This window comes from Ochotona curzoniae, unplaced genomic scaffold (assembly GCF_017591425.1).
Source record: "Ochotona curzoniae isolate NIBS_2020 unplaced genomic scaffold, NIBS_Ocur_1.0 contig_3498, whole genome shotgun sequence".
In the NCBI taxonomy this organism is placed as follows: Eukaryota; Metazoa; Chordata; class Mammalia; order Lagomorpha; family Ochotonidae; genus Ochotona; species Ochotona curzoniae.
Genome location: NW_024465885.1, coordinates 18781910 through 18798327, shown reverse-complemented (window position 1 = coordinate 18798327; position 16418 = coordinate 18781910).

Genomic DNA, 16418 nt, shown 5'->3' with positions numbered 1-16418 from the left:
TGTTCTTCCCCCCCCAAAAGCAATGTGAACATAACGTATTAGAAAACTTCATACTTGAGTTGGTGGGCCTCTCCAAAACACATCTTTGAGTCCTATAGACTTCCTTCTGCTGTGTTTTCAAAAATTTTGTTATAATGTTATATATACCCCTAGGCTGCTTCTCTAATGTATGTATGTATATATACTTTTATATTAATTTATATTATAAAAATATATTAAAACATTTAGTAACATTGCCTAAATTCCTTATTAAAACTAAATCTTAATGAAAGAATAACCTCTAGGAAATCTCTTAGTTTACAATAGTTATTTGTAAATTATTTTAAAGAAGTTTTCTAATTGATGCGAGAGAGTGAGTCATTATACGTGATTCAGTGGCTCACTCCACAGATGCTTTCGTCAGCCCTGGCTGGCCCAGGCCGAAAGTGGGAGCCAGGAACTCAGGCTAGTCTTTGAAGCAGGGACCCAGTCGCTCAAGCGGTCACTGCTCTCCCTGGGTCTGCATCAGCAGGAAGCTGGGTTTAGGAGCAGGAAGGTTTAGGAGCAGGAAGCTGGGTTTAGGAGCAGAAAGCTGGGTTTAGGAGCTGGAACCTGGCATCAAACGCAGGCTTTGCAAAATGCTAGAATGCAGACAGAGTACTGCAAATGGAGCATAAACAGTTATTTCATTTTGGCCAGACAAATTAATACTGAGCACGCTGTGAAGAAACTGATGTGAGAAAACATAAAAGGTAATATATTTTTTTTAAGATTTATTTTTGTTGAAAGGCGGATATACAGAGAGGAGAGACAGAGAGGAAGATCTTCCGTCCGATGATTCACTCCCCAAGTGAGCGCAACAGGCCGATACTTTGCCGATCCGAAGCCAGGAGCCTCTTCCGGGTCTCCCACGCGGGTGCAGGGTCCCAAAGCTTTGGGCTGTCCTTGACTGCATTCCTGGGCCACAGGCAGGGAGCTGGATGAGAAGCTGGGCTGCCGGGATTAGAACCGGTGCCCATATGAGATCCTGGGTGTGCAAGGCAAGGACCTTAACCACTGCGCCATCGTGCCAGGCCCAAAAGGTAATATTCTTAAGACCTTTATTAATGCTTCATCCTAGGGTGTTTTAGTAATGATTGGATAGAGCGAATTCTGATGGATTTTAAGAATACCACCATTTCCTCTGCTATGTATGTGATCTCAACTTTTATCCCTCCTTCCCTCCCTCTTTGCTTCTTCATCCCTCATAGCTCTGTTTAGTTTTTAAAGGATTTGTTTATACATTATTTGAAAGACACATTTATAGAGAAAAGGAAAGCATGATCTTCAATCTCCTGCTCTACTTCTCAAATGGCCGCAACAGTGGAGTGAGGTGATCCAAAATGATCCTAAGTAAGGTCAGGAGCTTCTTCTGGTTCTTCCACGTGGGTGCAGGGGCTCAAGGACTTGGACCATCCTCTGCTGCTCTGCCAGCCCACAAGCAGGAGATGGTGAGAAGTGGACACAAGCCAGTGCCCATATGGGATACTAGGAAATCCAGAGCCTATGGAACTCTACCATAAAATAGTAAATTAAACAAATAATTAAATAGATGTGCTAAATTCTCCAAGAAATAAAAGCCTTTTTTTTTTCATTTAAAAAAATGTTGACATTGAAGTGTACTGTGATAGAATATCTGTATTCATCTGTGAGGAAAAATCCAACACAGAGACCATCCATTCAATTTATACACTTCTAACTGAAAAAGTAGAAGCGAGCTCTTTGACCCGTGCAGCAGGACAGTCAACAGGAGTTGCAACCAGTCTAGGAGAGAATGGGGGACAAGAGACACAAAGAACGGACAGCAAGACAGTATGTCTGATCAAGCTGACCAACTTTATTTTTCACACACAAAGCTTTATAGTCTGCAAAATAGAATATATGGGTGAGGGGAAAGAGGAAATAGGGTCTGGTGTGTGTTTCACAGCTCTTTCTGGGTAGCTATTTCCAAAACCCCCCTATGCTCACAAGAGGATGCTGGCAGGTAGGGCATAAGCCAACATTCTGTTCATCTTTCACAATTTTCCTAGCCATTAGCAGAGAATAATGAAGTGAAGCACCTGGGACTCAAAACTCATGGCCTATATAGTGTACTGCCATCACAGGTGGCACCTTTACCTGGTATGTCACATGACTGGCCCCATATTGAATCATTTTGAGTACTGGAATGATAAAACTTAAAAGCACAAAAAGGGCCCGGCACGGTGGCGCAGTGGTTAAGGTCCTTGCCTTGCACGCCCGGGATCCCATATGGGCGCCGGTTCTATCCCCGGCAGTCCTGCTTCCCTTCCAGCTCCCTGCCTGTGGCCCGGGAAAGCAGTCGTGGATGGCCCAAAGCTTTGGGACCCTGCACCCGCGTGGGAGACCCGGAAGAGACTCCTGGCTTCGAATCAGCATAGCATCGACCATTGCAGTCACTTGGGGAGTGAATCATCAAATGAAAGATCTTCCTCTCTGTCTCTCCTCTCTGTATATCCGCCTTTCCAATAAAAATAATAAAAATAAATCTTTAAAAAAAAAACACAAAAAGCCCAGCTCTGCACAATAGCCTAGTGGCTAAAGTCCTCTCCTCGCTTGCTGGGATCCAATGTGGGCAATGGTTCATGTCCCAGCTACTCCACTTCCCATCCAGCTCCCTACCTGTGGTCTGGGAAAGCAGCTGAGGACAGCCCAAAGTCGTGGGATCATACATACATGTAGGAAATCCGGAAGAGCTCCTGGCTTTGGATCAGCTCAACTCTGGCGGTTGTGGCCACTTGGCGAGTGAACCAGCGAATGGAAGATCCTTCTCTCTGTATTTCCTTGTATTTGTAAATCTGACTTTCCAATAAAAATAAATGAAGGAAAAAAGCATAAACAAAACAAACTTGGGGCTGATGATGTGTTAAGTTAATCCTTCCATCTGTGGCCCTGGCATTCTATACAGTGCCAGTTCAAGTCCCAGCTGCTCCACTTCTGATCCAGCTTTCTGCTAATGGCCGGGAAAGCAGTGAAGGATGAACCAAGGCCTTGAGCTGTGTATGCATGTGGGAAAAAATCTTGGCTCCCAGCTTTGGAACAGCCCAGCTCTGGCAATTGCATCAATTTAGGGAGTGAATCAGTGCATGGAAGATCTGTTTTACTCTCTGTAACAGCCTTTTAAGTAAAAATGAATAAAAAGATTTTTTTAAGCCATAATGTGGGCCCTGTACGGTAGCTTAGCAGCTAAAGTCTTCGCCTTGCATCCACCAGGATCCTATATGGGCACTGGTTCTAATCCCGGCAGCCTCACTTCCCATCCAGCTCCTTGTTTGTGGCCTGAGAATGCACTCGAGGATGACCCAAAGTGTTGGTGCCCTGCATCCGCTTGGGAGACCTGAAAGGCTCCCTGCTCCTGGCTTCAGGTCGGCTCAGCTCCATTCATTGTGGCCATTTGGACAGTGACTCTCCTCTTCTTTGTATGTCATCTGATTTTCCAATAAATGTAAATCGTCTTTTTATAAGTCATAATGTTTTGTTTACATTGTATGAATTAAAATATTGATGTTTTGAAAGTAGATTATCTTCTTGAAATGTGTAGATTTAGGGACATTTTTGGGCAGGGGAAGAAATTTTCCTTGCCAAAATTGTCATTCATTGTCTGACTTAGGAAATGGGTGAATAGGTTGTATTTGTGTATTTCAATTCAGATGGTGCGCTGTTATGTCTTTCTTCATTTCATACATCCATATTTTGCGACTGGAACTTTTGAATCTACTAGATTCAAGACTTTTCACAAAGACCTTTAAAGCAACCTTCTGGTCTAAATTGCTGATTTTGCATGGTAGTGATGATGATATGGGCTTAAGTGTCTTAACTTTCAATCCAGATTCCTGCCCCACACAGTGAAAAGAAAAATCTAAAAAAATATTTATTTTTCTTTGAAGGAAACGAGAAAGAGAGAGAGAGAGAGAGAGAGAGAAGGACAGAGAACAGCTTAGCACCTCCTCCAGTGTGGTTTCCCAGTAAAAGAGAGCTCTTATCAGTTGTCAGGCCCTTTTATGAGACTGGAATGGGGGGGGGTCCCTATTCACACAGAACCATCCTAGCCAGAGTGCATATGAAAGATGTATTCTTGGAAATGGAGCATTTTGGTTAATTAAAAAGGATGTATGAAAGATAGCTTGTGATTTCCAAGTCTGTTGTCATCATGTAAACCTCTGCCCATCCCTATTACCAGGAGAGTGAAGTTGTATTGCTGGCCTTACCAGTTGAAAGCAAATAGCTTCTGGTGGCACTTACAGATAGGTATGAAATAAGAAAATTTGCAGGTCCATATCCACATGCTGGCTACCAGGGTGTATGTTAACTTGTTGAAACAACGACTCTGTTACAACTTCTACAGTTGGAGTTAGCATTTGGTCAAGCAAATAACTCACTGCCATTACCCATTTGCCTTCTACATAGAATAAATATGAGAGGTAAAGGGAAAGAACAGTAGAATCACCATCCCCGATTCTGTTAGGCCTTGACAGGGGCACTGCCTCCAATGGCTTATGTTTGAACACTCATGCCACATTAGCCAATCAATGATCTAATATGGGAATTCTACCAGGTGCTAATTCTCACTGTAAGGTTCAGCTTACAGACAGGAGCAGGCACAGAGCCCTTCAAGCATTACTGGGACTCCCTACATACATAATTCCTTTTTCTTTGTGAAGAAAATTTATTTATTTTATTTGGAAAGCAAGAGTTACATAGACAGAGGGAGAGACATAAACTGGGATCCAAGAGCCTCCTCCAGATCTACTATGTGGATTCAGGCTCCCAAGGACTTCAGCCGTCCTCCGCTGCTTTCCCAGGCCCCAAGCAGGAAGCTGGCTCAGAGGTGGAGCAGCCAGGATGTGAACTGGTACCATTAGGGAAGCTGGCACCAGAGGGTTAGCCTGCTGCACCAACATACTAGCCCCAGTGAAAACCATTGTTGAAAGATGTTTTCTGGACCTCCCCAGTGTGGAACAGTAGGAGTGACAAATGCACTCTAGTTTTCCAACTCTCTGGGCATTTGAACCCGTTCCTTTGTGTCAAACCAAGAGAGATAAGGCATCTCCATGTTCCTCATTTTGGGCCATCTTTCAGGCTATGTTTTAAACTGTCAGAGATCTATCTGCAAGCTGCAACATTAAATATAGACTCTCTGTTTTATGGGTCCATTATTAGTAAGTTCAGTCTGATCTAATTTCATATTCCTTCCATTGTTTTTCTGTGCCTTTACTCTCCATTCTCACACGTGTTTCCAGATTTATGCTTGCATAAATATGAAAGTAGTTATTCAAAGTGTAGCATATCTACTCTTGGGTCATTCCATGTACCTCACCTATAAATGCTGGCTGGGACTGGAGTACATGCAAGCAAGGGTGTTATGAGAGGGTTCTGGGGACATGCAGCATTATCTTTTTTTTATTTATTTTTTTATTATTTTTAAAATTGTTATTAACATTGTATTATGTGATACAGTTTTATAGGCACTGGGATTCCCCCCATCCTTCCTACAAGCCTCCCCCCATGGTGGATTCCTCCACCTTGCTGCATAACCACAGTGCAAGTTCAGTTGAGATTCCTTCATTGCAAGCATATACCTAGCATAAAGTCCAGCGTCTTATTGTCCAGATAAGTTCAGTGGCTTCTTGGGGAGACCTTCTCTGGTCTGAAGGTAGAGCTAACAGAGTAAAGTCTCGGTCAGTTAAAATCCCCAACAAAACATCAGCATCAATATACAACATTATGGAATTAATTGACATAGTATTGAGTAAACAATATGTTAAAAATAATGCAAGTTCAATTCTTCAAAACGTCTGGGTTGAGACAGTATCAATGACAGGTTCAAAACGTAACAAACAAATAAACAAAAATTACAGGTTAAATCAAGGCAAACATGTGGTATCTAACCTTTTGGGATTCGCTCATTTCCCTTAGCATTATAGTTTCCAGTTGGGCCCATTTAGCCACAAAGAACTGCATTTTGTTTTTTTTTAATAGCTGAGTAGTATTCCATGGAGTAGATGAACCAAAGCTTTCTTATCCAATCTTCTGCTGATGGGCATTTCGGTTGCTTCAATGTTTTTGCAATTACTGATTGATGCAGCATTATCTTGCTTGGCAACTGCCTCCAGCAAAACCATCACCATTTCCTTAAGCAATGAAGAATTAATCTGTTCTTTTTAGGAAATTATTTGAACCCCAATCATGAAGAGAAGTGCAATTTCCATGGTCTGATCATGGATTGCATGTGTCAAAGCTGAACCTCCTCAGTGGCTCAGGTGGAGCAGTGGACAGCGTATTCGGAGCACATGGAGGAAAAGGTGGTCCATCAGAGCCTGCAGAGAACACCTGGTACCACAACAGAGGAGGGAGGGGAAAAGAGTGTTGGGACCCTGCACCTGCTTGGGAGATCTGGCTCCTAGCTTCAGATTGGCTCAGCTCCAGCTTTTGAGGCTGCTTGTGGAATGAACCATTGAATGAGAGATCTTTCTCTCTGTCTCTCCTCCTCTCTGTGTATCTGTCTTTCCAACAAAAGTAAATAAATCTTAAAAAAAAAAAAAGAAATTATTGTGTGCGGGGAAGCAGAGATTGCTGCCCCAAGAAGTACATGTCCATGGCAAAAAGAGACTCATCAGAGTTTAAGAATTTTAATCTGAATTTTATCAGTCTTCCCCAGAAATAGCTGTGACCTTTGCCCTTTGCCTCTATGATGAGATTCCTGCTAGAATCTTCCCACCCTTTCATCTCTCCTCTTACAGAACCTTATTCCTTGTCCATCAATGCCTTCATGTTAATAGTACAGGGCAACCTGCAAGGCTGAGTTCCATTGTCATGTATTTCAGCCACATGACGAGGATATCAAACACATGTCCTGAAGATTCAGACTTGGGTCAGGGAAAGGCTAGGGGCATTGCTCCAGTGGGCATGTGGGGATGTGAGAGCTCAGTTGTAGGCAGGTGGAGCGAACCTGGGGATTTCCTCATGTGCTTGGTCCTGGGCAAGGTGAGGAGAGGTGGGGAGAGCCCCAGGTTGGCACACTGCTCTGGTGTGCGGATGGAGTAGGCCTAGAGAACTTCAATGAGCCTGGATCTTGGATGTGTGCAGGGGTAAGTCACCAGGCCAGCACATGTGCCAGGAGCTTGGGATTCTGGGGGTGGGCAGAGCTCTTGACCAGGACACTATTCTCTGGGCTTTCAAAGGCTGATCTAGAGAGCCCAAGTGCTCCTAGGCACATGGATTGTGGATTGGTTAGGGAAAGGAGCAAGGGGATATGGAGTTGAGAGGACCACTGTGGGAGTATCTTACAGGTGAGAAATGACTCCTGAGGGACTCCCAACGACAAAGCCACCGTACTTGCAGGTAAGCGAGGAGACTGAGACCTGAGGGTTTGAAGGGGAGAGACTGTAACACCTTAATGGGTCAGAGCAATGCACCAACCCTCATGGGAGACCTGAGCTGGGATTGTTAGCATGGAACATTGCTGACCACCACATGCTCCCCACATGCAAGCCGGGGCTGGGGGCCTGTCTGGCAGGGCTAGATCCCAGTACCTGACAGTGAGTGTCAGATCAGGGGATGGTCACATTAGGCTAGGCCATGACCCCAACCAGCATGCATGAGAACTTGGTCCAGGGGTAGATTCTGTGAGGGATATGTGGGCCCAACCTTATGAAATTACAAGTCCTGCTTGCTTAAGAGTTAAGAGTTAAGAGTTAAGAGCTTAAGAGTTGAGATGGTGATGGGCTGAACTAGGCATGACTGTGGAACTCATGGATACTGAGGCAGGGAACAGGAAGGGTGGTCCAGGCTGCAAGCACTGGAACGAGTACCCTAAAACAGGGTGTGGGGTGGGCTGGGCCACAATATCCACCAGCTAATACAAAGGTCGGGACAGATAGGGCAGGCCATACTAGGTAAGGGCCTAGTACTCGCTGGCATATGTGAGTTCTGAGTCTGGGAGTGGACTTAGTGGTGGAACCTTGAAAACTCTTCTAGAAGGTCATAGCTCCCACTGATAAGTGCATGATCCAAGCCTGGGTGTTGGGCAAGCTGAGCAAGGTAGCTGCGTTCATTGGCAAGTATGTGAGTTGGTTTTGGAAAGGGGCAGACTGGGAAGGGCCAACCAAATCTTAGGTCACTTGTAAGTGCAGAAATCAGAATGGAATGCAGATCATGTTGGCCTAGGCTGTCATACCTACTGGTTTGCGTGATCCAGGGGTGGGAGCAGACTGAGCAGGACCAGCACACACCAGTGAGAGTTAGTCTGGAGCTGGCCAGGCCAGGCTAGGCTGCAGCATCAAAAGGCAAAAGCCAAGACGGGTGAGAGGCTATGCCAAGTTGGGTCAGAGTAACCATGGCATTTGCAAAATCTGTGGCTAGGAAGAGGCTTGGTTGGGAGCTAAGGATATGCCCTGGCTGGGTTGTGGTTCCCTCTGGAGATCGCAGGGGCCAGAGTGGTGGCTGCGATCTAGTGTGGACATGGCTGCAGCATCCTTCAGTAGGGTGTGGATTGGGTTTAGGGCGTGCCAGATTGGGCTAGACTCCATCACTAATTGGTGCTCTGAAGGACAGGCTGGGCTAGGTTTCTGCTGAGCCATGCGTGAGCTGTGTCTGGGTGTGGACTAGGTTGGGCTGGGCTGTAACACCCAACAGTATGGACCAGAATGGGTGAGAGCCGGTCAAGAAATGCCATTGTTTCTGCTAGGACAGGAGGTAGATAAAATAGGGCTGGTGCATGGGCCCACTAGTGTCCACAGGTTCTGGCATTGGGAGAGGTTCTGATGGAGGAACTTGGGGAACTCCTGTCTCAGGACATAGATGCTGCAGGTGAGTGCAAGAATTGCTGTTGATGTTATGTTGGGGTTTTTAATTGATCAGGATGATATTCTGCCAGCTCTACCTTCAGACCAGAGATGATCTCCCCAAGAAACCATTGAATGTATCTGGACAATTAGATGCTGGACTCTTTGGTTGGTATATGCTTGCAATGAAAGAATCTCAACTGAATTTGATTTGTAATACTGGAACAAGGTGGAGGAATCCACCATAGGGGGAGGGTTTGGGGGAATCCCAGGACCTATGAAACTGTGTCACATAATACAATGTAATTAATAAAAAAAATAAAACAAAACAAAATAAAGAACTACATTAGGGAGCAGCCCAAACGCAGCCAGGGAATGGTACCCACTGGCATACTTTTGGCTGAGGTCTGGGATGAGCCAGGCTGGGCCAGTGCATATCACCCTCTGGCAAATTTGAAAACCAGAATGATGTTTAGGCACACCAGGTCAGGCTGTAATACCAGCTAGTTCACATTAGGGCTGGGACTGGGGGCTGTTTGGTCTGGCTAGGCTGTTGCCCCCATGAGCTTGAGAGGGAACTGGGGATGGTCCAGGCTATAGAACCCACTGGCAAATGCTGAGATGGGGTGGGCCATGCCAGACTGGGCCGCAGCACCCTACCAGCCACATGAGACCTGGGGGAGAGTGGCTGAAGCCTGTAGGAGAGCTGTGGAGGCATTCCTGCTGGGCCACCACTCCCACTGGTGAGTGTGAGAGCTGGGATTGGGAACAGAACAGGCTGGGCAGGGCTACAATACTCGGCCTCATGTGAGATGGATCAGGGAAAAGCCAGACTGGGTTGACTGTTCCTATTGGTATGTGCATAAGCCAGAGTGAGTGTGGTTTGGTTGGGCTTTGCCACAGCATTAGCTAGCAGATGTTGGCATGGGGGGAAAACTCTGTTAAGCTAAACTGCAGAACCACCTGTAGAGTGCAAGAGCTGGGAGTGGAAATGAGCCCATTAGGAAAATAGTGAGCACTTCTCTAATGGGCTGCCACTCCCACTGGTGAGTATGGAAACCAGGACTAGGGGCAGGCATGGCTTGACAGAGAGTGGCACCTGCCAGCATCAGTGTGGACTGGATAGTGGGGCTGGTTGGGTTGAACCAGGCTTCAATGCCCATTGATACGTATGAGAGCAAAATGAGATGTGGGACAGACAGGACCAGTCTGCTGCTCATGCTGGTAAGCACAGAAAGCAGAGCAGGGGGCAGGCTTGGTGGGAGTTATTGAGGATTGCCCCAACTAGGCTGCAGCTTGCACTGGCTTGTGTGAGGGCCAAATGTGTGGTGGGCAGGATCAAGCTGGACTGCAACACCCATTAGTTTGCATAGAAACAGGGCTGTATCCAGAACTGACCCAGGCATTACAACTAACAGTGTTGATGTTTGTGACAAACTGAGCCAGACCCTGTACTGGCAAAAATCAGGTTTGGGATCAGTTCAGATGAAGTTTCTTTGGAAATCCTCCAATTGAATCACTGGACTCAGAACTCCAATTGCAGGTTCCATGATCTGATCATGGGGTGTCAGAGCTGGGATAACTCAGTGGCTTAGCTGGGGGAGTGGACAGAATATCCAGGTGCACATGCAGGATATGGCAGTCCATCGAAAGCTGCAGAGCACACCTGGTACCACAACAGAGGACGGAGGACAGAACAAATTGATTAACTACCTAGCCAAGTGTTGGTTGTGAATATCTGGGCAGATGGAGACTCTAAGGTGGACTGTGTCAGCCGGTGGATTCTGGAGAGATTTCATCGTGCTTGGAATGGCGAGATGGACAGCAATGCAGAACTGTTGATCTATCAACACCACCTGAGCAGGACCCTTGGAGCATGCCCCACGCCAGGGACCCTGGGATGGGTAGGAGGTTGGATATGGCTTCTCCTCTTTTCTGTCTCCTTTCCCCAAATATAGGGAAAAAAAGAGAATGTGAAAACAATGGTCTCAACTACTTTCCTCTAGCTCTAGATCCTTCACACCTTAGTCAACTATATATAAATTATCAAAAATAAAATTAAAAAAAATTTGGGGGCTGAATAGAGCTATGTTGAATAAACTGCCACATTTCATTTTTTAAGATAAATTTGCTGTAATGGGTGGTTTTGTTTTATATTGACAGAAGTACAGCTTTTTTAGGATTTTAACAAAACATTCATTTTCAATTCTTTGTTTTAGAGTACTTACTCTAAATTCTAAAGTTACAATTATGTTTAAACTGTTTATTTTGTTACATTTTGCCAGAAAGAAATTTGTAAAAATCCAGAAAGAGATATATTACAAGCCTGCTTTTTCTTTCTCTCATTGTTTTCTTCTCCATTGCATTTTTTTTTAATAGGGAAGGAATCCCTCATATTCAGAATCCAAGTGCTGCTACTAAACTTTCCAAGACTTGTAGAAGCATCCTAAAATAGAACGTGGAAATTTAGTGACATCTTGTGGCCAAGGCTTTTCTTTGTGTGTTCCATGTCTGCCTCAGACTGGTTTATTAGTAGTAGTGGAGTTGGCAACTAGTAAACATATATTTCTGAGTGTATTTTTTTAGGTGACAGAAACTGTTTCAAGGCAATCAGCTTGTGGATGCTGAGCCTCCTTGGTCCTTCCCCTCACTGAATCGACAGCGCCTGTGCTATAGGCTTTGCTTTTCTTCTTTATTCAATCTCATTTGAGTTACCAATCTCTCCTCTTACAAAGAGATGCCCGCTTCTCACCTCTCTGTCTCACTGTGGGACAATGCCTTGAGGTATAAAAACCTCTGGCTGCTAAACGAAGAAAATTTTGAATTATTGGTATTCATGTAGGGAAAGGAATCCCTACCATGACTGTTCAACGAAAGTTTTAAAAGTCCAGTGCATGAAAACTTTCTTCATAATTAATAGTTTTCAACAATATTAAATAACAACCCAATAAAAATCTTCATATGATAGGATATTCATTTAAAATAGAATTTGGTGATAATTTACATCTTATGTTCTTTCCTTTTGATGTAAAATTTACATGCATAAAGATTTTGAAATATAACATGATATTATAATTTCATTGCTTTCTACTTATTAATGTAACCAAATTTCTCATGCTTCAAGCAATAAAAATAGCAACAGAGTTGATGGAAAACCCTAATTTATTTAAGCAATAGTAATTTATTTTATGAAGTAACAATTTCCAGTAAAATGTGTGACCTAGTTATACCTTTTAATTGGCTGCGTAATACTAAAAATTATAACAACATAACCTTGAATAAAATTTTTAGCTTTTAAAACATTGATTTTGATCATATTTTTGTTGCATAGAAGAATTGCATATTCATCAGTAAATCTTTTGATTTATATTAACAAAATATATTTACAAATATATTTATATATAAATATAAAATTAAAACAAAACTATAAATATAAAAACAAAATATTTATATTAACAAAATATATTACATTGGAACAAAATCCTATGAGAACATTATAAAAAATACAAATTTAAAAAATATTAGTGAAATTTCTAATGTAAAAAGCTTTTTATATGTATTTAAATACATATTGGCAGGTATTGAATTCAATGAGTTGGCTACACTTACTAGGTTCACACAATGTATACCTGTGTATACACAATGTAAAGTGTACAGCATATTTTTACATATATGCCTGTATATATATATATTACATATATACCTGTATATATATATATTACATATATACCTGTATATATACATATTATATATATACTACATATATATTGGGAAATAATTCCCATGGTCAATCAAAATATCAAATTGGGTATATTTTCTTTACTAATATTGGAAATATTTTAAACATACATTCTTTAAAGTTTTTTTATTTTAAAAACTAAAATTAGTGCTTTCAAATTATTTAGTAACATAATAAAATTTCATATCTTTACCAAAAGTTATGATACAAATGCAAATAAACAAACTTGAAGGTTATGATTTCATACTGCTAGCTTGAAGTCCATTCACTCAAATAGAGATGCAACATGTTTGGGAAGAAAATGACTCCACCCATGTTATTGAATTGCAGCAATAGTTTCAGAACTTACAATTAGGACAAAGTCTGAATATTCCATAAAGTATTGGAAATCAATATATTCCCAGAGCAGACATTGCAGTGCAGTGGGTTCAGTTGCATGCATCCTGAACACCTAGTTCAGTGCTGGCCCTTCTGCTTCTGATTCAGCTCTCTGCTACATCCATTTGAAAAGCAGATAGAATGAGACAGAAAGATGAATGGAGACCTTTCACTTGCACATTGATTCCCCAAATGCCCACAAAAGCCAGGGCTTTACTATGTGGAAACCAAGAGTTTGGAGCATGTAACCAGCAGGAACCCACATAATTGGCCACCACGTGCTGCCTCCCAGGGTACACATTTGCAGGAACCTGGAAGGTGTAAGGGATGGTGCGGCTTGAACCCAGGTGCTCTGATATAATATGGACATCCCAGCTGACACTTTAATCGCTGTGCCAGAAACCTGCCTCTTGCAACATATACATAGGAATATTTTTTCCCTTAATCTAGCAAAAGGTTTATTGATTTTATTTTGCTTTTAAGAACAATGAATGTTTCCTTTATCTTCAGTATTTTTTTCTTTTTTTCCATTTTTACTTGTATTTTTTATTTATTTAAAAAATTTTTTTTTTATTTTAAAGGGGGGTATTAAGGGAGAAGGCCCACCCAATTCCCCACCCTCCCCAGGTCCCGCATGTAGGGCATGCTCCGAGGTTCTTGATCAAGTGGTTTTGATAGTTCACCAGTTATGAATCGCTGTCAATCTTGCCACTCCAAGCACTATGAGGTCCTTGAAGAATCCACTGATTGACATAGTCCATCATAGAATCTCCATTTGCCCTGTATTTCACTGCCAACATATAGCTGAGATGGTTGATTGACCTGTTCTGTCTTCTCTCTTTTCTTGGTTAGGGTTCTGAGTCCAGCATTTTGATTGGGGAGATCCCCAAAGAAACTTTGTCTGAGGTGTTCTCAAACCAGATTCTTGTACGTACTAGCAAGTACAGGGCCTGGCACAGTCCATGGCCCCATCAGCTGGTGTTTGCAATTGCTGGGTTGGTTCTGTTTTCAGTGTCGACTTCCACTGGAGCCAATGGGTGTTGCAGTCCAGCCTGGTTCTGCCCAGCACATTCTCGGCCCTCACATAAACCAATGGGAGCTGCAGCCTAGTTGGAGCGACCTGCAATAACCCCTACCAGGTCCGCCCCCTACCCTGGTTTGCCAGTATGTGTAGCAGTAGTCCAGTTTGTCCCACACCCCATTCCACCCCAGCCGCTGTTCTAGTTTTATGCTCTCTCGTGGAAGTGGTAACCCACGAGGGATGAGCCCACTATTTCCTTCCCAGGCCTCTCCCACTCCCAGATTATGCACTCTCCAGATAGTTCTGTGGTTTGACATGACAGAAATAGTCCCCAGTGTCAGCTTCTGCCACCTGATGCTGTGGCTAAGCCCAAACAACCCTTGCCCACTCTGATTTTGTTTGTACCAGTAGGCATAATCAGCCCAGCCTGGCTTTTCCCTGACCTAGTCCACATGAAGCGTACAGGTGTTGTAGCCCTGCCTAGTCTGGTCTGCCCCCATCCCAGCCCACACTCTCCAGCGGGAGTAGTTGTCCAGCAAAGGAACCCTCCCTTATTCCCCTGCCGGTTCTGGCCCCTCCCTTCCTTGTTCTCACGCTTGCTGGTTGGGCGCTGTGGTCCCTTTCCGTACAGGCAACCTCACCTTGGCATTCCGTGTTGTGTACCAGTCTTGGTTGCGACCGAACCTGGCTTGACCCACACTGTTCTGGTGCTTGGATTTGCCAGTGGATGACGTGGATAGATTCAGCCTGGTCTTCCCCCGACCCCTGCCAATTGTATGTCTGTAGGTAACTTTCCATGGCCTGTTCTGGGCTGTTTCCTGTCATGTTTCTTGCGCTTACCTGCAGGGTCTGTGTCCTGCCAGAGGAGTTGCCCAGGCTTCTCCATCAGAACCTCTCCCAGTGCTAGGTTTCACGCTTACCAGTGGGTCCATGAGCCAGCCCTACTCAGTCCACCTCCTGTCCTAGCAGGAACAGTGGCTTTTACATAGGAATATTTTTGTTTTATATACTTGTACTTATGGTTTCAAAAAGTTTATCAGTGTCGTTTAACTATTTAAATGAATATTCCATTTGATATTGAATAATTAATTAAATACACTTCATTCCATAGTTCAGAGTTTGGCTAAATCTTACAAGTGATCTATTCCTTTCTTTAAAGTAATGCAGAAATTCCTTGTGCATGAATTTTTATAGTAGTCACTGTGTTCATCGAGGTCTTTGGAGAAACAGAACCATGCGGAGATTATGAGACTTCAGTAATGTGAAAATGGAGGTTGAGGAGTATCTCTCATCTGCTTTCTGCAAGTTGTTGCAATTTAGCCTGACAATGAATGTCTATGTCCGCTCTGCCTTTTGTTCTATGCAAGCAATCACCCAATGGATGACACCTGAGCACGTTGGCAAGGGTGAGCTACTTTTTGACACCACGTTCAGACACTCATCCGGACACCTGGTCATAGACAGGCCGAGGAGCAACATTTAACCTGAGAATTTATTGACCCATTCACAATGACAGACAATCATAGGCATCCAAATTTCCTTGAACTTACTCGATAAGAGAGAAGTTACTAACTTCCTTGATAATGAATTCAATTTGAAAATAATGCTAACGTTACGATTTCTTTCTTTTTAAAGCACATCCTGCACATAACATTATTTCATTTATAATATTCTAACAGGTGCTTTTTAAAACAGGGCAAAGGCTTATTAGAAAAAATAATTATGGGCCTGTCAGTGTGGCCTAGCAGCTAAAGTCCTCACCTTGAACACCCTGGAATTCCATATGGGCTCCGGTTCTAATCCTGGCAGCGCCACTTCCCATCCAGCTTCCTGATTGTGGCCTGGGAAAGGAGTCAAGGACAGCCCAAAGCCTTAGGACCCTGCACCCATGTGGGAGACCCGGAAGAGGCTCCTGGCTCCGAATGGCACAGCACTGACCGTTGCGCTCACTTGGGGAGTAAATCATCGGATGGAAGATCTTCCTCTCTGTCTCTCCTTCTCTCTGTATATCTGACTTTCCAATAAATAAATAAATCATTTAAAAAAAGAAAAAATAATTATAATGTTGTCACATCTGAAAACAAAGAGATAGTTATTGAAAATGATTATGGTTGTTTCAGTTATGTCTGTAGGACTAGTTGTATGTGATCTCAGCTTTGTGTGTGTATGTGTGTATTTTCTTGTTTATTTTTGTCCAAGATACAGTTTTGTAGGTATAAGTTTACTCCTTTCACCTCGTCTTTCTTCCTGCCCACCCACCACTATTTCCCTCCATATTACTAAATTAGTATAATCTTTCAGCAATACTGGCAAGTTCATCATTCTGTTTAAATGTATCCTGACACTGTAGGCACAGACAATGATATAAAGTCCAGCATTGCAGTGCCAGGATATATCTAACAGTTTCGTTGGATGGCCATCTTCTATTCAGAAGTAGAAATGCATATTGCAATGTATCTCC